The following is a 21,666-nucleotide window of genomic DNA, read 5'->3' on the forward strand; positions in this document are numbered from 1 at the left end:
TAAGTCCAGTCAAAGGCAACTATGGGGTGCAGTGCTCATCTTGCTTCAGGCTGAGGGAGCCAGCGTTTGTCCACAGACAGCTTCCAGGTAATGTGTCGTCATGACTAAACCGCTACTGGTGCAACAGGACACCGTGGCAAGTGCCAGAGAGCACAGAAACGCTGCTTACCTTACAGCAGGGCATCAGGTGGCCCTTTGCCTCGTTCAAGAGCTGCTGTCTTGCCGCTGGATCTGCCCAGCCACAACTTCACTGCCACTTCACCTCTCTCAGTAAGCAGCAGGAATTCTCTGCCCATCCTGGTTGCATTAGCACCGACTCCACCATTGTTTGTTATTGTGTAACAGGACTGGGGAGCCTGTGTCCCTCCAGATGTTGTTGGACTATAACTTACATCATCCAGTCATGACCACTGGCCATGCTGGTGGGAGGTTGAGTCCCAGAGCATCAGGAGGGACACAGGTTTCCCACCTATATTGTGCACATTTGTTTGCTGACTTGCTACAGCATAAGACTCTTAATCTCCGGGTTCTGGGTCCACATTAGGCAAAAGATTCCTTCATTTGATTCTGAGGGTCCCTTCCAGCAATGCCATTCTATGATTCTAAATACAAAGACAAGAAAGGAAAATGTGAAGATGAAAAGACTGATGAAGACAGAGAGAGGAGAGAAAGATTTGGGGCATATTGGGGAACAGTTAAGTGTATTCTGGGTTAGGAACTGACTCATACCAAGTCAGAACTTTGGTTCATTTAGCTCTGTATTGTCTACACTGGCTTGGAATGGCTCTCCAGGATTTCAAACAGATATCTTCCAGTCCTGCCTGGAGCTGCAAGGGACTGAACCTGGGACCTTCTGCATGCAAAACAGGTGTTTTCCCACTGAGCAGCAGGTTGGTGTAGGGCCTACTTTATGACCTACTTTACAGAGGACAGTCCTCTAATTTAAGGGCTGTCTGGCCCAATCCCAATTTCAAAGATAAAGAAACCTTTGGGTGTGTGCATACTATACCTTTGAACTGCAATCGATGCGATCTTCTTTTTCTCAAATAATTCTTCGCACTGTAGTCTACACCTCACAGGGTTACAATGTTCAGCAACCCTTTGCAAGTGACAGTGCCCAGAATTATTTGAGGGGGAAGAATGTGCTTCAAATACAGTTGAAAGTTATTGTGTGTATATAGCCTAAGAAGAGAGAACAAGAGCTTTGAAGTTACCCATCAAGAGTTAGGATTTGCAAAGCAGGTTGAATTGGTCAGTCTTCCTCACTTTGGTGAGAAATGTCGTATTTAAATTCATGGTGATTATTTCTAAATTTGCACCTACAGGTATAAGTTAGCATATGTGCAGATTTGAACAATATTTTGCCCTTCTCTTAGGTGCTGCAGTTCCTCTTTTTGTGATGGGTAAGTGACCACGCTAGGTTGTTGTTAAAAGCAGATCCTGGATTTGAAACAATTCAGGTCTATGGGTGGTAGTCAATGTTAGTTCCACCCAGAGTAGACCCATAGAAGTTAATAAACATGACTAACTTAGCACCATTAATTTTAATTGGTCTGCTCTGAGTAGGACTTAGTTGACTACAATCCTCTTGTACTAGCTTAAAAAAAACAAAGAGTCTCCATTTGGACCAGAAAAAGACCTTTCAAGACAACTTACATTTTGAAAACGTTGACTTAAAAACTCTAGAGTAACCCAATAACAGTTTAAGAGTACAGTGGTACCTCGTGTTACATGCAATTCAGGTTACATACGCTTCAGGTTACAGACTCCGCTAACCCAGAAATAGTACCTCGGGTTAAGAACTTTGCTTCAGGATGAGAACAGAAATCGTGTGGCGGCAGTGGGAGGCCCCATTAGCTAAAGTGGTGCTTCAAGTTAAGAACAGTTTCAGGTTAAGAACAGACCTCCAGAACGAATTAAGTACTTAACCTGAGGTACCACTGTAAATGGGACAATCCAACTCAGGGCTCATCCAGGCTTCCTTTTGCCCTGCATTTGTAGGTTGTTGTTTTTTTGTCCTGGCGCTTTCCCCAGGAAAACCAATGTTTTACTGCTGAATCTGAGCAAACAGCATTTGGACATGGAGCTTTAGGCCACGGCCTTGTGCCCTGGAAAGCACTGGGCAAAAGGAAGTCTGGATGAGCCCAGAGTCATGCACACCCCACCCAGAGAAAGTTAGTTGCCAGCAACAATGCTTTCTTGTCTCATAAGAGCCTTGTGTACCTGCTTGATTCCTGATGGTGAGCCTGTTAAACTTGAGTTGATATAAGGCTCATGTGCCAGGAGAGTCAATCACACTGTATCCTCTCTCGCCGCAGAATGTTGAATGACCTTTGGGTTTGATCCATTTCCTTTGCGGTGTGCCAATACCTTGCAATGATGATTCCACATAACTAAGATAGGAAGGAAGCAGGATTGGTTCGCTGATATCTTCCTTTCCTGGTTTAAGATAAAATAATAACGGATGGTGAGTGAAATAATGTTGTTACTTAATTGTGTGGTGGGGGAGTTTTCTGTGTGACACAAAGGAAATTATATGCACAATTACTGTTGTTAACAGAGCCTTGGCATGTAACTCCCAGCACCGCAGGCTGGGAAATCTTCCCCATGCATGTTTAATGGGGTTTGGGTTACTCTGGTCCTAGGGCTGTATCTCTTTTCTAATGTCTTGTGTCCTGGGTGAAACAAAGGAATAACTGAATGTATGAGCGATTATATCTGTCGCCACACAATTTTTCTTGATCAGCATTAAAAAAATAAAATAATCCTCACAACATTGTGTCAAACAATTTCTGTCCATTGTCAGCATTGAACACAATCAGTGTATTATTTATTTTGCGTATAATTGCCTATCCAAGTACCACAATGATGGGTGCATTTAGATATGTGAATAACAATTAACATGTTTTTAAGCCTAAGTGATGCCTGTGTGGTATAGCCAAACAATCCAGAGGAAAATAAATAGTGCATAAATGTTTCAATAATCTTCTCCCTTCTCCAGGGGCCGCTAAGATGATTTTAAAGTCTAGTCCAATAGGTAGGTCGGTAAATCTGCAATTGTCTCCTCCTTTCATGCTACTTATTCATTGTATGTACAGTAATTGTTTTCCTTTTCCCTTGACTAAAGAGTGTTATCTCATGCAAAGAAGATCAATTCAAAATGGACTTTAATTATCTTCAATAAAAAATAAATTACTCATCTCAACTAATGGTTTGACAAATAAAAGGAGCTTAAATTTACAGCCGCACAGTGCTATTGATTAAAGTTTTCTCCTCCATTTCTCTTTCTTTTCTTTTCTTCTTAAAAAAAGAATTCTGCCCAAGGTAATGTTTCAATCTTTCTCTTGCAGGAAGATCAGTATGAATAAAATAGGGGAGTGTAAACTGAAAGGAGAAACAGCAATGAAAAAGAAAAAAAACCATGCGAAAACCACCACATCAAATGTTTAAAAGAGGATGGAGGGAAGAGGAAAGGGAGAGCAGGAGCATGCATCAAATGCATATACAAGTTTCTAAAAGGTTTCAATCATTCTAAAATTGCACAAGATTGCATTCTGGCTCCCCCAAATGCTTTCATCTGTGCTGGGGAAAATATGTGGCTTCCTCAAATTTTAAAAGCCCTGTTTAGGGCATGGCTAATAGATTTTGTGCAACACTGTGGTTTGGTACATGTAGCATGGTTGCTTTATTATCAGTTGTAGAGATCTTGGAGTTGTAAATACTTTTTATTTTTGAAGTAAGCAGCCTATTTGATGAGTGCTTAATGAAGCATCATACCAGCAGTATTTAATGTGCAAATGTTCAAAGTACTTCTCAGGGTCTCCTTTTGCCAAAACAGGCTTTCATTTTCAAACCTGTTCTATTTTAGAAAGAAGTAATCCCTGGGAAAATGGTACTGATGGTGAACATACTACCTTTCGTGTATTTTTTTTTAATGTTTAACGCTCCTTTGTTATTATCTCAGTAGCAAGGCTCTCCATACTCTCTTAGACAGCAAATCAAAATATGCCTGAAAGCAATATTATTTTAAAAAGTATCAAATGTCTTCAATGAGACAAACGTGTTCTATAGTCTTTTATATCTTTCAAGCTTTAGTTAAGATCTTTTTTTTGCTGTTGTTGTTCCTGTAATATTAATGGGAGGACATACATGCTTGTACTTCATTTGAAATTGGTTAAAAGGTTCCAGCGAATAGCAATGCCCTGTATGTCTAAACTTGCTTTTGAAGATTGGCTTTCACTTCACTTTTTTTCATCCAGATTAAAACCCTGTAGAGCACCACTTTGGATTCAGAGGCTGAGTTCAATAGCATGCCTTAAAAAATTAATATTGACCCTTCAGCAGGAAGGGTAAGAGAATATCAGTATTATAAAAATCTGGTATTAACATTGGGCGGGGGAAATTGACATCAGATTTTGCCAGGTCTCAAGTTGTATAAATTGTACTCTAGCATAGTGGCCATTTGACTTTACTGTTTCTTGCTTGTCATATTCAATAATGTGGATAACCATGGTTTGGAGCTTTGTAAGCATGCCTGAAATGAAAATTTGGCTCACATGCTCACTCTGCTGTCTCCCTCTTTGTCTCAAATGCTGCTATGATCACCATTCCTTTCTGGTTTTCAGCAAGCTGTAGTTTATCATTATATCCAGAGTGGCAAGCTGTGGTTTCTGCTTGCCAGTACTGTAAACAAACATTTGGTACAGGCTTGGAGGATAAGGGCAAGCCATAGTTGTTGGTTAAGAAGAGACTAAGAGCCCTGCTGGATCATCTAGTTTAGCATCCATTTTCACAGTGGCCAACCCAGCTGTCTATGGGAAGCCCAACAACAACAACAACAACAACAACAACAACAACAACAACCTGACCTTCACCCTGAGGTCCCAGGGTGGATTACAACAATTAAAAATACTTGATAAAAGCTATTTAAAGCTAATTACGATCACAAAAATAGGGTGGGTCCTAAAAACACATCTTAGGTATCATAGGCCAGGGTAAAGAGGTGTATCGTCAGCATCCACAGAAAACTATAGTGAAAACAAAAGTTCCACAGCTTAGGGAATGCCACAGAGAATGAGCTCTCTGATGGCTCCACAGCTACCAAGAGGGCTTCCTCTGCTGAACTTGACACCTCTGGGAAGCCCACAAGCAATATCTGAGTGCAACAGCACTCGTTCCCCTTGTTATTCCCCAACACTGGAGACAGAACATAGTAGACGCTGGTAGTCTTGTCCTCCATGAATTTGTCTAATTCTCTTTTACAGACGTTCTAGTTGGTGGCCATCACTAGATCGCATGGGAGCAAATTCCCTAGTTTAAATATGCGTTGTATGGGGGGGGGACTAGAAAATTTTATACGTGCCTATCGTGTCCTGCTTCGCTTGCCTTTTTTCTAAACAACAAAAGCCCTCGAGTTCTGTAACCTTTCCTCATAGGGGAGTTGAGCTTTCCTTTGATCATTTTGGTTGCCCCTAGTGGGGCCTAGTATTAATACTCACAGAAATCATGTGGACAAGTTAGCCCTTTTTGTGATTTCTAACTTATTGGACCTATATCTACCTCAATGTACATAATGACACCACGCCCACTATAGACTTCCCTGACCTTGCTGTAGAGTTTGTATGCAGCAATAACCACGTGCCCCTGGTTTTTCCCATTCCACTGGGCTTCTCTTGTATCCACAAAATCTACACTATGCTTTAAGACTAATAGTACCAGTGGAATTGGCGGTTTCTTGATTGTGCAAATGCTCTTGGTTCAAATCAAAGTATTATTACTACTGCTACAACAACAACTACTACTGCTACTGCTGCTACTATTTTTGGCAATGAGTGTGCCCTTCCGTCCACCTTAAGAATACAGTGGTGCCCCGCAAGACGAATGCCTCGCAAGACGAAAAACTCGCTAGACGAAAGGGTTTTTTGGTTTTGCGTTGCTTCGCTAGTCGAATTTCCCTATGGGCTTGCTTCGCAAGACGAAAACATCTTGTGCTTTTTTTTAAAAGCCGCTTGAAGAGGCGCAGTTGCGACGGACCGTGCTTCGCAAGACGAAAAACATCGCAAGACGAAAAGACTCGCGGAACGAATTCTTTTCGTCTTGCGAGGCACCACTGTAGTTGTTATGGCTAATGATAGTTGCACTGTAAAGCTGGTAGTATTCTAGTGGTGGCATGGATATTGTAGAAATGGCTGCTTATATGAAGCTTTGAGGTGTGTGCCTCCACATACATGATAGGACTAATTTGAGTTCTGAATAGATGTTGCTAAAAGATCTGCATGTTAGTGTTGCGATGAAAACACTTTGAAAGCCTTTTATGTTTCCAACTCCTGCTCATTAATTTACTTAATCCTCTGATCTTTTACTTCTTTAAAGTTGTTTTTAATAAACAAATACAAAGGTGAAATGAGAAGTTTTTATGTCATCATCTAAAAACCATTTAAAGTGGCATATGATAACAAATAATTAAGAGAATATAAGTATAACTTTAAATATTACAAATAAATGTTTTTGAAAACACATGTTCAAAATTAATCCTTCCTTATACACTACATGAATGAAACCCAGAAGCTAGAGCTGGAAGTCCCTGAATTATATTTGGAGCTCTGCCCCTTGGACATGGAATAATACAAAGCTTACCTTTTTAAAATAGATTGACCACTTTTTCCCCTAGCTCTTAACACCCCACCCCCCTTTTTTTTACAGTTGATAATTTTGGTTTTAAATTTACAAAAGCAGTTGTGGATCAAGCGTCACTTGATGGTTCCACAGGGACCGTGATTAGTGTATTCCTCTGCCCCTTCAGAAATTCAAATTAACACACACTGGGAGGAGGATAATGATAAAAGATGACTACAATGTCAGAGTCTTGAATATATTTAAAAAGGATGAGTCTTACAGGATCTGCCGCAGTTTAAACCATGCTCAAGGAGGCTTGCAACATGGCAAAAAATAAATAAATACATACCTACAACATTAAAAAGTAGCCAAAAACAATGAATAAAACATAAAAAGTATGAAACCAAACTGAACCATTGCCACATAAATCTCAAAAAAAATCTAAAATAAAGATACAAAAACCAACAACAAAAACAGCCCCAGCCAAAGAGACTGTTCAGCAGCTTCAGCTTTTGCAGTTGGAGTCAGTGACGGCCACAAACCCCCAGGCCAGGTGGGAAAACGCCCACAAGGCAGGGAGCAGGTCTTCCAGGACCCACAGCCCAGATGTGGCCTAGGCAGAAACACCAGCAGTGCAACGTCTCTGAACAAGCTACAGTGTAGGATTTTTGGTTCAGCATTAAGTAACGTCATAGAAATACCCATATTAGATCCTGGAATGTATCATCTCTCTTTTGTCAGTCAGTCAGCCAGTCCTTGGACCTCTCAGAAGCCTCCTTCACCTATGACATTTTTGCAGCTTTGTTGTTGGCTCTCAGAAATTACCTTTCATTCCACAACTTTTTCTGAAATAAGGTTACTAAGTTCCACTGGGCAGTTACAGTTTACTCATATACCACAACTTGTCTCCACAGATAGCACAAACCCTGCGTGTTCATATTCATCCTTCTTTCTGATAATTAATGTGACTCCTTCCTGCTCTACCCCCTCTCTGCTGTAATGCAGCAGTAATTTCTTCAAGGGCTTTGTACTTCAGTTATATAAATATATGACATAATTATGAAAAATAGGATTTCATTCTAATGCAGTATTTTAAATAACTCATTTTAGACTCAAGGCCAGTTTGCACATTATGACTTTCCATGGGACATTACCTGAAACACTGTAAATTGGCTTAGAATCATAGAATCATAGAATCATAGAGTTGGAAGAGACCACAAGGGCCATCGAGTCCAACCCCCTGCCAAGCAGGAAACACCATCAGAGCACTCCTGACATATGGTTGTCAAGCCTCTGCTTAAAGACCTCCAAAGAAGGAGACTCCACCACACTCCTTGGCAGCAAATTCCACTGTCGAACAGCTCTTACTGTCAGGAGGTTCTTCCTAATGTTTAGGTGGAATCTTCTTTCTTGTAGTTTGGATCCATTGCTCCGTGTCCGCAGAAAACAACATTTCTCCCTCCTCTATATGACATCCTTTTATATATTTGAACATGGTTATCATATCACCCCTTAACCTCCTCTTCTCCAGGCTAAACATGCCCAGCTCCCTTAGCCATTCCTCATAAGGCATCGTTTCCAGGCCTTTGACCATTTTGGTTGCTTGCTATAATGAACTATCATGTGATGAGTCTTCAAGGCATCACTGGCAGGAAGATCTAGAAGTGACGTAAAGAATCTCTAAGTAGTTTTGGCAATCTGTATCCTGATACATGGGTGGTTTCTTTTTTCTGCTACAATATGCACTGTTTCATAAAATTAATTAGGAACAGGATCAGTGAATAAAATGCAAATTGCATTGGGCAACCAGAATAGATACAACACAAGTCAAATCTAGAACCACAGTTTGAAATTACCTTTTTTATACCCTGCTAGTGTTTACTATGTTATCCCTTCTTTTTGTGCCTATATGTGCCCCCCCCTTAAAACACAATTACAGTGACACCCTGCCAAGTGTGGACTGGAAAAGTACTGTTGTGGCTTTTCAAGGCTCCTGTGCCTTTAATTGAAGTTTCCTCTATGTGGCTTATAGAAACATAGGGAGCTGCCTTATATGGAGGCAGACCCATTGGTCCATGTGGCTCAGTGTTGTCTACACTGACTGGCAGTGGCTCTCTAGGGTTTCAGGAAAGCACCTGGAGATGCTGGAGATTGAACCTAGGACTTCTGCAAGCAGATGCCCTACCACTGAGCATCAGCCCTTCCTCATGCCTCTCATCTTCTCATTTGACACACCACTACAGAACATCTTTGATTAGTCCTTACAGTGGTACCTCAGGTTGAGAACTTAATTTGTTCCGGAGGTCCATTCTTAACCTGAAACTGTTCTTAACCTGAAGCACCACTTTAACTAATGGGGCCTCCTGCTGCCGCTGTGCCGCCGGAGCACGATTTCTGTTCTCATCCTGAAGCAAAGTTCTTAACCCGAGGTACTATTTCTGGGTTAGCGGAGTCTGTAACCTGAGGTACCACTGTATTTAGTTCATGCACCCCACAAGGAGAGGCTTTAATCCTAGGCATAAACTTGGGAATGAGGGGCTCAGCCCCCCCTCCAGCGTCAGCCAGTACCAAGCATATTGACAGGCTTCTGTGATGGACTTGATTTACAACAGCAGCTGCAGTACAGGACTACTTGGTTCCTGTTTGCCAGTATTGTGTGTATGTTTGTCTTAAACATGGCATGGCCAAACTCGACCCTCCAGCTGTTTTGGGACTACAGTTCCCATCATCCCTAGCTAACAGGACCAGTGGTCAGGGATGATGGGAATTGTAGTCCCAAAACAGCTGGAGGGCTAAGTTTGGCCGTGCCTGTGACTTAAACCTTCAGGTTTTGGGATCTAGGAATATACCAATGTCTAGAGTGGTTGCAACACTTCTGCAGAACCCCAGTATTCCCAGATAAAACTTGGGAGAATGAAGAGATCTTGTCCCCTTCCCCGTTTTTTCACTTTTCTCTCAGGGGATACTCCATAAAATATGTCACACATCAAGGGTATGGAGAATTGTTCTTTTACACAAAATTAGGACAAAGGGGGGGGTGGTAAGTTAAAAAAAAATAGGGACAGGGAGAGAGGGTAGGGTAGGAAAGGCCTTTAAAAATGTAGCATAATTTATGGACAGTACTGAAAGGTAACTAGAACTGAAATTTTAGGAAAGCTTTAATGGTGGTTTAACAAGCTTGATCCTCAATCAGTAAAGGTTAGTAATATTTTTTAGGCTGCATTTTTATGCACGCTTAGTTGGAAGCTAGTCCCACTGAACAAGTGGACCAGAGGATGCACTGGATCAAGCTGCTAAATGGAAAAGGGAGAACTGGATTTTCTAAGTTAGATAGGCTTGATCATTATACACCTTTAGGCTCCAGGTAAAGATGTTCCTCTTTAACAAGGCCTTTGGCTGATTGGTATCCGATGCTCTTTTAAAGGTGTTGTGGGAGTGGGAGTTGTTGGTTTGTATTTGTTCTTATTTTTATTACTTATTTTGTATTTTTAATTGTAATCTTATGTTGTGAACCACTTGTGAGATATAGGGGTATAGGGTGGCATACAAATGTAATAAATGATTATGATGATGGCAGTGGCGATGATGATAAAACAAATAATGATAATGATAATAAACAAGTTTTAAACCCCCACCCATGAAATATCAAAATATGTTATTTTAAGCTTGACTCAGACCAAAGTTTCATGGCCATAGTCACTCTTTGAGACCACTTGTAGCAAGTAGTAGAAAGGAACTCTCTTGCTGACCAAGAAACATTCTTGGTCTCTGATGATGCTGAGTCCAGACCCGCCAAGTGTCCCTATTTTCCAGGGACGTCCCTGATTTAGAGAAGCCGTCCCCGTTTCTGATTTGAACCTCCTGGAATGTCCCCTTTTTCCTTAGAATGCCCCTATTTTCACTGGAGAAATGTTGGCGGGTATGGAGTTATCCAACTTCCGAGCCATATGAAGGTAATTCTGTATAGCAGAGGTTTTCAACCTTTTTGAGTCCACGGCTCCTTTGACCCACTACAGTGGTACCATGGGTTACAGACGCTTCAGGTTACAGATGCTTCAGGTTACAGACTCTGCTAACCCAGAAATAGTACCTGGGGTTAAGAACTTTGCTTCAGGATGAAAACAGAAATCGCACAGCGGCAGCGGGAGGCTCCGTTAGCTAAAGTGGTACCTCAGGTTAAGAACGGACCTCCAGAACGAATTAAGTTCTTAACCTGAGATACCACTGTACATTCTTTCTGTGGCACCCCTGTAGGGCTCAGGAGCCCCGTTCTGTCGCCCCTTGCCTGCTGAACTGGCAGCCTCTCACCCTTTTTCAAACACCCTCCCTGGTGGAGTGTTCCCTCAGCCTCCTCTCCCCTCTCCTTGGGGTATAAATAGTAAAATTATCATTATGGAATGGGACATCCCTATTTTTATCACAGAAATGTTGGAGGGTATCTATTCATATATTGTCCATGAATGCTGAGGATGGACAGTTTGTTATTTGAAGAGCAATTGTAATCAACAAATTACGCTAGTAGGACTACAAGAAGTTTTGTAAGGAGAAATATATGAAATATTGCAAAAAAGAGATATTAGTTATGAGATTTAAAAGTAATAGTGAAAATAAGAAATGTAAATTAAGTGAATAGATTGGAAAATTTTCAGATGTGATTGATGGAAGTCAAAAAAATTGTATGATGTGAAAGTACATTTTATTATTGTTGAAAATGATATGTTGAAAAACTAATAAAAAATTATATATAAAAAGAGGATGCACACCCACACATGGGGATTTTGAAATCCCCTTTACAGAATCACTGTGGGTGGCAATGCCAATGATTATGCAGGTGGTAATTTCATCCCATTGGTTCCTCACCCAAGCACATACATCCAAATGGCTGAACATAGTGATTTCTCTCATCCTGACAACTGTGGCAGGGTACATACTATGTTATGCTTCCAGCATTGCAGACAGTATGTTTCTGAATACCAGTACAGTGGTGCCCCGCAAGACGAATGCCTCGCAAGACGGAAAACCCGCTAGACGAAAGGGTTTTCCGTTTTGGAGGTGCTTCGCAAAACGAATTTCCTATGGGCTTGCTTCGCAAGATGAAAATGTCTTGCGAGTTCCTGTGGGTTTTTTTTCCTCCCCACCCCTTTTTCCCAAGCCGCTAAGCCGCTTAACAGCTGATCCGCTAAGCCACTTATCAGCTGATCCGCTAAGCCGCTTAACAGCTGATCTGCTAAGCCGCTTATCAGCTGATCCGCTAAGCCGCTTATCAGCTGCTCCGCTAAGCCCGCTAAGCCGCTAATAGCGCTAATCCGCTAATGGGCTTGCTTCACAAGACGAAAAAACCGCAAGACGAAGAGACTCGCGGAACGGATTCCTTTCGTCTTGCGAGGCACCACTGTAGTTGGGGAACATGAGCTTCTCAGGGGCTTCCAGTGGTCCACAATGAGACCAAGATCCTGGACTAGATAGGCCTTTGGTCTGACCCAGCAGGCTTTTTTTATGATAATGATTGGTTTCAAGCTTTAAAAAGAACAACAGACCAAAGAAATACATGCAGACCAATTACTCAGGCAGCCAACACCAATCTAAACCTCGAGAGCAGGCTCTGCCTGCCTCCAACTGGCCCTTAGCTTCTGTCATCAAATAATATATTCTGAAGTTGCCAAGGAACCTCAGGACACTCTAATGGTGCTATTTTTACTTTCATCCTAATGCTGACTATGCCTTTGAAAAGCCTCGCCTTTCCTCTTTATTTGTGTTTGTGTAAATAATCTGAAAAGTAAATTTGCACATTCTCATTTAGACTACACCTGATTTGATGATGATGATGTTGTTTTAATCTGGGCTTTGAATGCTTTGAATTATTTGAATATACAAGGAATTTAGCATGAAGGGGGTTGGGGATAAATTACTCTCAGAATAGTCCTAGTCTGACCACTGAGTGAGCCTGAATAGGCATTGATTCTAAGCGAATATTCTAAAGTTTTGCATTACCCTTTGAAAAGTGCTAATGTAGTTCTTGTCACTTTAAATTAACTTTAGATAAGAGGGACTGACAGAAACATGAAGATGTGTGAACTATATTTGACTGATATTCTGTCAAATATTGCATGGGGTTATGATCCACAACTTTTCCCATCTGCTGCTCAAACCTGAATCCTTGAATGCACAATGGATTAATTACCATATTTTGTTCTGATTTCACTTAGTAATATAAAAGACTGTGAATGTTAAATGTACCCTCAGAAATGAAAGGCAGGTAAGAGTGACTTATGAGTGTGAATATGGATAACATCTTTTGCACTGGAGTCTATATTGTGTGTGTGTTTAATTATTGACTATATGCAGTCCAAGAAGAGTTTCCAGAAATCAATTTAAAAAACTTAAGAGCAACCAAGAAACTAGTATTTTATTAACAGATTTGTAGAAAATGTAAACAGGAAAGATTACTGAGATTTAAACAAGGTAATAACTCTGAAGGATAACTGATTTTCAGCATACCAGCACCAATACATATTTTTCATGCTAGTCAACCATTTTACCAGAAATAATTATGGGAATGCCAGGTTGTTGTTTTTTAAATTTCCAGTATTCAAACTTGTATAGCTGTAGTACCTATTGTTGCTACAGAATTCATCAATATCATCATATACTAATAGCAAACTCAATTCTCCAAGTGTAGCCAATATGCACAAGAGGGAAATTTTGTGAGGCTTGAGGAAGCCCCAAGGTTTGCAGAAGAACAAACTTTAGAAGAATAAATATCACAATAAAGACTGGGCATGCTCAGAGCCACAAGTTGATCGTTGTGTGTGTGGAAAAATAGGGGAAGAGCATGGAATTGAATGTCCTAGAAGACAGTATGGCTGGTTTGCGGGTACCCTAAACACAAACACACCACACTGCAATGTTTTTTAGCAGGTCCCACTGTTTACATTATCAGGAATGAAGGAAGTACTAAATCAGCAGGTGGAAGACTTGTGGTCCTCCATGTTGTTGGACTACAGCTCCCATCCAGCCTCCATGCTGGCAGGGTCTGCTGGGAATTGGAGTCTAGCAGCGTCTCTAGTGGGCCACAGGTTCTCCACTCCTTTTCTAAACTGAACTGCTTACATTTGTGTACACTGAAACATCTTTCCACAAGTGCCTATCACCCACATTGTCCCCAGTGTGTGTGTGTGTTTACTGCTTGGCTTTCAAAATAGGCCACCACAGCCATATAACACGGCCAATCTTCCTGGGAGTGGATGATGTAAATCATGTCATATTCTGCTGGATTCTGTCCCAGCAGCACTTACATAAGATCTATGGTGGGATTTCACAACACACTAATGAGCAGTGAGTGCCTCCATGCACATCTGTTAGGTGTTCTTATCCAGATTTAAGATCATCATTGCCAGCCTCCAAGTTGCAAGATACTTCTCTGTGTTCAATTAAACTTGGTCATCTATGCCTAGATCTCAATTTTCTCCCACTCATTCTTCATGTATTCTGTATTTTTATCTTCTTTTATCTTCTTCTTCCACGTACTGAAATTTCATGGTCCTTTCCCTGGTATTTTGTATCTTCAGAGAAGAGGGAAAATAGGAGACCTATAAATAGGATTGGTTAAATTGTTAAAACAAGCATCTCATGAGACTGGAGAGTTTGGAATAAGATTTGCTTGTATATATATTTTTTCATATTGTGGAAAGTGGATAAATGCTTGTTTACATATATAAAAAATGGCTGAGTGCAGACAGATGTTGATTTAGGTTAGGGTTTCCAGGATTTGCAACACATCCGTAGAGTAATGTTTTTTATTATTGAATAGATATAGGTTAGGCCTAATATGATGCATTCTACTATCAAGCAGCATATTGTAAGGGGCGTAGAATCTCAACCTTGCTGTAATGTGTTTCACCCAGAAGCAGCATCAAACCAGTTTAAATTTGGATATAAAACCTCACAGGCAAAATCCTTATGAGCAGAATATACCGAAATGGAGAATCTAATTAGTGGAAATGATTGTGTGGTGTTATCTTGTGACGTGTCATCCTATTTTCTAGGCAGCAAACTGAAGTGCATAGGGACAGGCTTTCTGGTTACTGCTTAATGTCATACTGCATGAAAATGCTTATGGTGTGGATCAGGATCCCATCAAGAGTCTTCACAAACCCATCTGCAGCTACCTGGAATGTGAACTGAGAATCTGAACACTCGTAATATAACGGCTGTTATACTTTCCAGTGTTGTAAACAGGGAAGATTGTGTGGAATTTTTATGATCCATTATTTGTCTGCTCTAGCACTGCTTGGTTCAGAAAGTGAGGAGATTCCAGGTTTGCATCTTCAAGCATGGCTGTAGGATCCCTGTTGGAGAGTGTTGAGGTCACATTATCAAATACTTCATTAAATAAAACTGGCATAGTTGTCCCTCAAAGAGAAGGCTTGTTTTCAGCAACAAACATAGCATCTGTTTTGGTCCTAACTCTGACATTAATGGATGATGTAAGTACTGTGGTCAGTTAAAGGTAAGCAGAAGCTAGTGTCTGTGGAATGAGTTCTGTGCTAGCACAAGGCACAGTTATGAGGGACAGCAGTTGAAGGCTATAGAAGAGAATCTGGTAGGTAGAAAGAGGCAAGGAATTCTCATTTTGCTGTTGACTGCTTATGACTGGGGCTGTTTGAAGTTTTCATCTCCAGGTCTAAGGATTCCAGTGTTCATGCCCCATTTCAGATGGCAAAGTTCCACAGAGGCCTTTTCCACGTGACCCATTTTGGTGGGACGCAACTTGATTTGTTTGCACAAATGTTTGTGGTGTGGTTATACAGTGTTTGCTGTTTATTTGACCCAATTTGTGTCAAGCAAGTGTTATTCCACAATTTCCACTGCCTTTCCCCATTACTTTACTAACTGCAAAAAGTCCTGTATGTTTGTTTGTTTGCTGGAAGTAGGTTTGTTGCACAGGAGTACCAAACCCACTTGAATTGCACAGTCTTGATGGCATACTTCTGAGAACTGTTTGCTGGAGATTGTGAACCAGTGAGTGCTCTTGCCCTGGTTGAGGGCTTCCCACAAGTGTCTGGTGGGGCGTTGTGAGAAACAGAACTACATGAGCTCCTGGTATGATCCAGCAGGGCTCTTCTTCCCATCATCTAAATGTGGCTGCATAGCTGCCAAGGTCATATTTTGCTTCTGTTTGGTGAGGCAATTTCACCTAGTGGCAGTGGGTGGGTTTTGCATTAAAGAAAAGCAACAGCAGCAGCATTGAGAACAAAACCCTGGCTTCTTTCATGCAGAGCGGTTTGGCTTGCTTCTGTTGTGCTCAGGAGATTTTTAAAAAACCTTACAATTTTCCATGTTGTACCTCTTATTTTGATTGCTTCCACCAGCATGCCCTTTGGAAGGTACCCTTTTCACCCCACTGTATCTAACTAGCATCCCGAAGTGGTTTCAACAAAGGTGCTGCAAGGAGGTGGGGAATAGAATGATGAGGACCGACTTCTTTGTTCACCTACAAATAATGCACTTGATGAAGGGATATTTTGCATGGTATATTATCTTTTAGCATCATCAGAGAGAAAAGCAAGAAATAAAGAAAAGGTGTTATTAAATGTGTGGGGTTAACATCATTATATCTAAAGATTTAAAAAACCCTGCCTGAAATCACCTTTGAGAGATACTGACTGAAAGCAGCTGCCAGTTCGGACGATGGTTTAGAGGGATATTCTATTGCTAAGCTACTAAATAAATCCCCTTTTGCCCTGCACTGCCTCCAGCAAGCCCTTAGCCTTTCCCACTCTTGCTTCCCCACACAGTTCCTCTATTTTCCCTCATAATCTCAGTCCTGATTCTCTTTTTCCCGTTCTTGTGAATGTTGGAGTCATGACCTTTGTGGTTTATAGGCCACCAGAGACTGAGCTAAATATGTTAGCACAGAGTCAAAACAAGTAATAGCTGGCCAATTAAATTAATAATCCATATTGTTACAATGTTTAACCACGGCTATTTCCTCAGTGGTCTGTTTAAATCACAGCCAAGTCCTGACCTATTAAAATGAATAACTGGAATTATGAGAAACCTCCATTTAATAAACACAGCAAGGAACGCAACACAATCAAGTATGAAATATTTATTGCAGCTTTTAACCAGCAGTTATCGGAGACTGGATTAATGAAGAAGGTTTAATTCCTGGTGAAGGCTTGGCAAAATGTTAAAACCCTCTATTTCCTTGCGAAACCAGTGTGGTGTAAAAAGAAGACAGGCAGAAACAGGAGGTTCACAATTTCTCTCACAATGCTCTCCAGAGGATCAAAGCAAGTGAAGCTCTGGGGAATGAGGGCTACAGCCCTGGTTGTGATACAAACTGTCTCTCTTTTAACCATTACAATTTCTGCCAGTTGCCATTCTACAGAGAGCAACGTTGGACAGCATATATCAAGGGTGAGATCGAGTTTGCATGTCAACCTACTGCATTAAACCATAACCTGGAAAACCTTTGGGGAATAACCTTTTTTTAAGTGTCTTCTTGTTTTCTCTTCATGAAAAATAATCAGGATGTGTTTATTTCATTTACGCTTCAAATACAACATTTTAATCTGTTCTGGAGCAGTTTGGAATCGGCAATGCTTGCTTTTTCTTTAAGATGAGCATTAAGAGCCATCTAGGTTGTTCATATCTAGGTTCAAGTTCAGCAAGCTTTACTGGTGTCTCTTAATCATCTCCAAGTTCCATACTTTCCTTTTCTGCTTAGGACTGACTGACAGCCAGACATCCTATTTGGGTGGGGACCCTCTGCCTCTGGTAATCCCACCTATCAAGAATCAAGCCTGCTCCTCATACTGGTTCAGTTAGTCCAGAATTTGCCAGTCTGGTGCCCTCCATATGCTTTGGACAGCAGCTCTCATCAACTCCAGGCAGTAGGACCAATGGTCTAGTAATTGTCCATAGAATCTGGATGGCATGAGGTTGGCAAAGGCTATGCCTGTCTATGCTGTTTTTAAATCCTGCATAGCAGTCTGGTGCCCATCAACAGCAGTGCCAGAGGTGTGCCAGGAATCAGGGATGCGAGGAGACATAGACTCAGTGCCACAGACCAAGCTAGGAGTAAAGGCCCAGCCCAAACAGGAAACCAATCATAGCTGTTTTGATCTAGGAAGTCCCAATAGCTAGTCTGGATGGGCAGAACCTCTTCAGAGCCTGAGAATATACTGCCAGGAAGATGATCCAAGCCATAGTACTGATGGCTCTCAATATGTGGCCTCTGTCTCCTAATCAATTAGTCTATCAGTATTGATTTTATTATCTGCATACCTGATTTTGTTTGCATATAGACTGCACAAACCTGAAATTAAAATCCCAAATTTTAAGTTCCCCTGAGTCTGTTAGAGTATGTTTTCCCCTTCGTAATGAAATTTTAGGAATAGCAACATGCACATGTTTTAATTTATATGCGAAACATTTCCAAGGGTTCTAGTTAGTGGCAAGATTTCTGTTTGAAGTTAATAAATTGATGTCTTTTGAAAATAGGAATGCCAGGTCATATTAACTACGGATTCCAGGCGACATGCAGAAAGGGCCAGGGAGTAAGAAAAAAAATCTTATTAAATGCTACCGAATATGTAGATACCATATATTAATATTTTTCTTTCTTTCTGCTTTTTCATTTGCCATTCTCCTCCTTTGAGATGCAATAAAACAGATGTTGTCTTATTTTTAAAGTGTGGAAGATGATGTCCTATTTAATTTCCTCCCAAACAAGACAATATGGCTCTCCAAATACAGCTTGACAGAGGGAGCGGGGGAGGGGGGGGTAGAAATTTGCAGATCAAAGATCAAAGTGTATAGTGCTCCACCTTAAATCCCTCCCACCCTATTAAGACCCCCCTTTAGATGAGGCTCAGAAACAAATTTCTCACACATCAATGATACCTCCGTAATCAATTTCAAATAGCCCTTTGCACAAGGATGCAAATCTTGGCTTTCTCTTAATAAAGCATTTTAGAAGATGGATGTACTGATCTGGTATTATTAAATGAAAAGTGGTCCCTTTTTAATCTAGAGATGCAGGGGCGTTAGTAACAGAGTGAATCAAAGGCCTGGTCTATTTCTCTTCCTAATTATCAATAGTGTTTTATAATCTTATTAATATTGATACACAGTATACTGAAGATCTGTTAACGTATAATGTATGTGGAGGATAATTAACGAGATCCGAGTCAGATCAATCGCCTATTTGACAGCAAACGGTGTGTGGCTTATAAATTATACATATCCTAGGTATGGCTAGAAATGTTTAAAGTTTCAGTCCAATCCTTCCACTTAGAGCACTGGGGGGAAAGTGATGAACTTAAAGGCGCAATCCCTTGCCTGCTAGGTTTATACTGTACACTCGGAGGAATAAGTCTTATTTAAAAATCAAAAGAGCTCCATTAACTGCCAAGATCTCAAAGCAGCCCGGAAAACACACCTTCTCCTTGTGAAGTGCAGCAAAACAAAAGGCAAAACCTTGTAAGAAAACGGCTGATTAATGAAATTGAGGGGATTTCTCTCCCTCTCCCTCTTTGATTTAAGAGAGGAGGCAGCAGGCGGGATGTTCCAAATGACAGATCTCATCCCATGTCTTTCCACTGGCCTTTAACGAGGTTAGACTTTGCCAGCGCAGTAAATACAATTAATAATCCCAATTAATATTGCATGCTTTGGTAAGTCTGAGAGCATGAAAGCTTTTTTGCAGATTACTGTACATTCCCCAAAGCGCACATGTGGAGTGATGAGAGGGGAAATGGGGAAATGCAACTTCCCTTTGTGTGAGTGTGTGTGGTGGTTGCTACTAAGGTAAATGGGCTGAGATGAAAGGAAATGTCAATTTTAACAAAAATAACATTATTACTATTAATAATTTACCTAAGGGATATGACCCAATGTGTTAATAACACTTCAAGGATGTGAAGTTTCACCAAAGAGTAAGAGATGCCTCAGATTTCCTTTGCTGTTGCACATCAGACCCAAGGTATGGTCCATGTATCATATACCCCATAGAATCAATTTTGTCCTTTAGATAACAACTTGATCAGACATTGCTGAAATGTAGGGCAAGGCAAGCAGAACCCCATTCTATAGGTGGGAGGAGGCAGATGAGGTCTGTCCTGTGGCTACCAGAATTCATTGCAAAGGGTTGAAAGCATATGAATGAACTGGGGCATTCAATGACAGCTAAGCAGAGTCAAGCATGGAATAGTGGGAATTAAAATCAAAATCTGCAAAGGACTGCTTTCAACCATCAAATCAAGACAATTTGCTAATGTTGGCAGGATTTATCTCCGTGACCACATTCATGATCCTGAGTTTTTGTAAAATATATTAAAATATATATTAAACAACTCAATGTCATCAAGCTTAGACATGCTTATTTAATTTAAATCAATTTAGGTTAGCAATGAGCATTGCACTGGGGAATATTTATTCTTCATTAGCCCTACCAGCTATTAAGAGCTGATAGCATGAAGTGAGTCTGCACATCTAGTTGTGAATCAACATCACATGTGCAGCGCCCGTTTAAATATGCAGTTCGCAATTCAATTACCATTGCTAGATTAGGAGGGGAAATGTTATCATATGGCATATTGATTCAAGTAAAATAATAGAGACCTAACTTGAGATATAATTTGGGTCTGTGAGGTTGTCCTCATTTTTATACTTCCCAGTATATTACAACTCTGTGTTTTATTCAAAAAGACTGTAGTCCAGTGATTGAAAAACTCTAATTGTATGCACCATCACCACTGGTTTAGATTACATACCTTCTTTTTTAGGAGAATAGCAACCATCCAGGATAGGTTGTCAACCTAGCAACTTGACTCGAGAACCAGTAACCCACAAAGCCTCCATCTTTTCAGAATTCAACTTCAGTTTATCCAGTTTATTCAGCCAATAACAGTTACTGCCGTGGGCCTGACTTGCTGCACCATCCTCCCGACACCAGCTACCAGCCCAGCACCGCTACTGGAAGACCATAGAACACTGACCTTGCCGTTGTCCTGGCCTAGCCCTGTCCAGGTAAGCTGTAGCACTGCCAGCACCAGCCTGTTACATGCATTGCTACTGCATCCAGCCTACGATTGCCTCCAGGCACTGGTCTAGCCCCTGCGCAGATGATAAAGACATTAAAAGCAGGCATGGCTAGTTGCAACAGAGCACAAAGCTCTTATGAGAGCTTTGTGAGTCAAGTTAATGAAACGCCAATACCCAGACGGCACACTTCCTATTCAGTGAAGCTGTCAACCTGTGCATGCGCAACGACGGTCTCAAGTGTACATGCCTCAGTTTAACCATGGTTTACATTTGCAATCTGGATAGAAGCTGCTTTGAGCAGAAATGAATCAAACAGACATCTTTCTCAAGAAACTTCAAGATACCTATGGACTGTGGCAATTTTATGTACAGGCACCCCTCCCCCTTTGAGCAATCAACTCGCACGCAGCCACGTGTACACGTGACACTAGGAAATAAATACCATACTTTTCCATGTATAAGACGATGGTTTTTTTCCTGAAAAATTATGTTTAAAATGGGGTGGTCTTATACATGGGTAGTGCCTAGGGGGGGACTTGGGATTGGTTGATTTCGTGAGCTGGAGATGGTCTGCAGCGTGTTATTGGGGTCAGCGGCAAGGAGTGGCGTTGATTGGGTGTCGCTGCGTCAATTGGCTGCTTCTACCAGTGAGGGGACAGACGTTAGGAGGAGTGTTAGCGTTGGCCAGGCGGGTGAGTGATATTCAGCAAACCCCCCCCCCCAAAGCTGAACAACTCTGGGCAATCTCCCCCCATTTTCTAAAATTTTAGTCCTCCAAACTAGGGGGTGTCTTATACATGGGGGTATGTTATACACGGAAAGTATGGCAATTCAATTCAAACCCTGAAATGGTGGGAGAGAGCTGGAGAGTCCTTGTGGCTCGTGAGGAGGACCCCCCCCCCGAGCCCGAGGACATCAGTGAGGGCAGAGGAAGCCTGGAAGAGACAGACGGTCCAATGGAGCTTTGCTTATGCTGCTCAGCCTCCCCACCTAGCAGCT

The 21,666-nt window shown here is 41.3% G+C and overlaps 1 long non-coding RNA gene across 1 annotated transcript in view; it reads left to right on the plus strand.

Moving 5' to 3' along the window:
- The window catches only part of LOC309532446, a 67,590-nt gene that overhangs the window by 20,638 nt on the left and 25,286 nt on the right, over positions 1 to 21,666 (plus strand). The window contains exon 4 of the long non-coding RNA XR_014219857.1: positions 20,409 to 20,652. This is a non-coding gene — a long non-coding RNA (uncharacterized lncRNA). The remainder of the gene's footprint in view (positions 1 to 20,408; positions 20,653 to 21,666) is intronic.

This window comes from Podarcis vaucheri, assembly GCF_965113315.1.
Source record: "Podarcis vaucheri genome assembly, chromosome: 5".
Lineage (NCBI taxonomy): Eukaryota > Metazoa > Chordata > Lepidosauria > Squamata > Lacertidae > Podarcis > Podarcis vaucheri.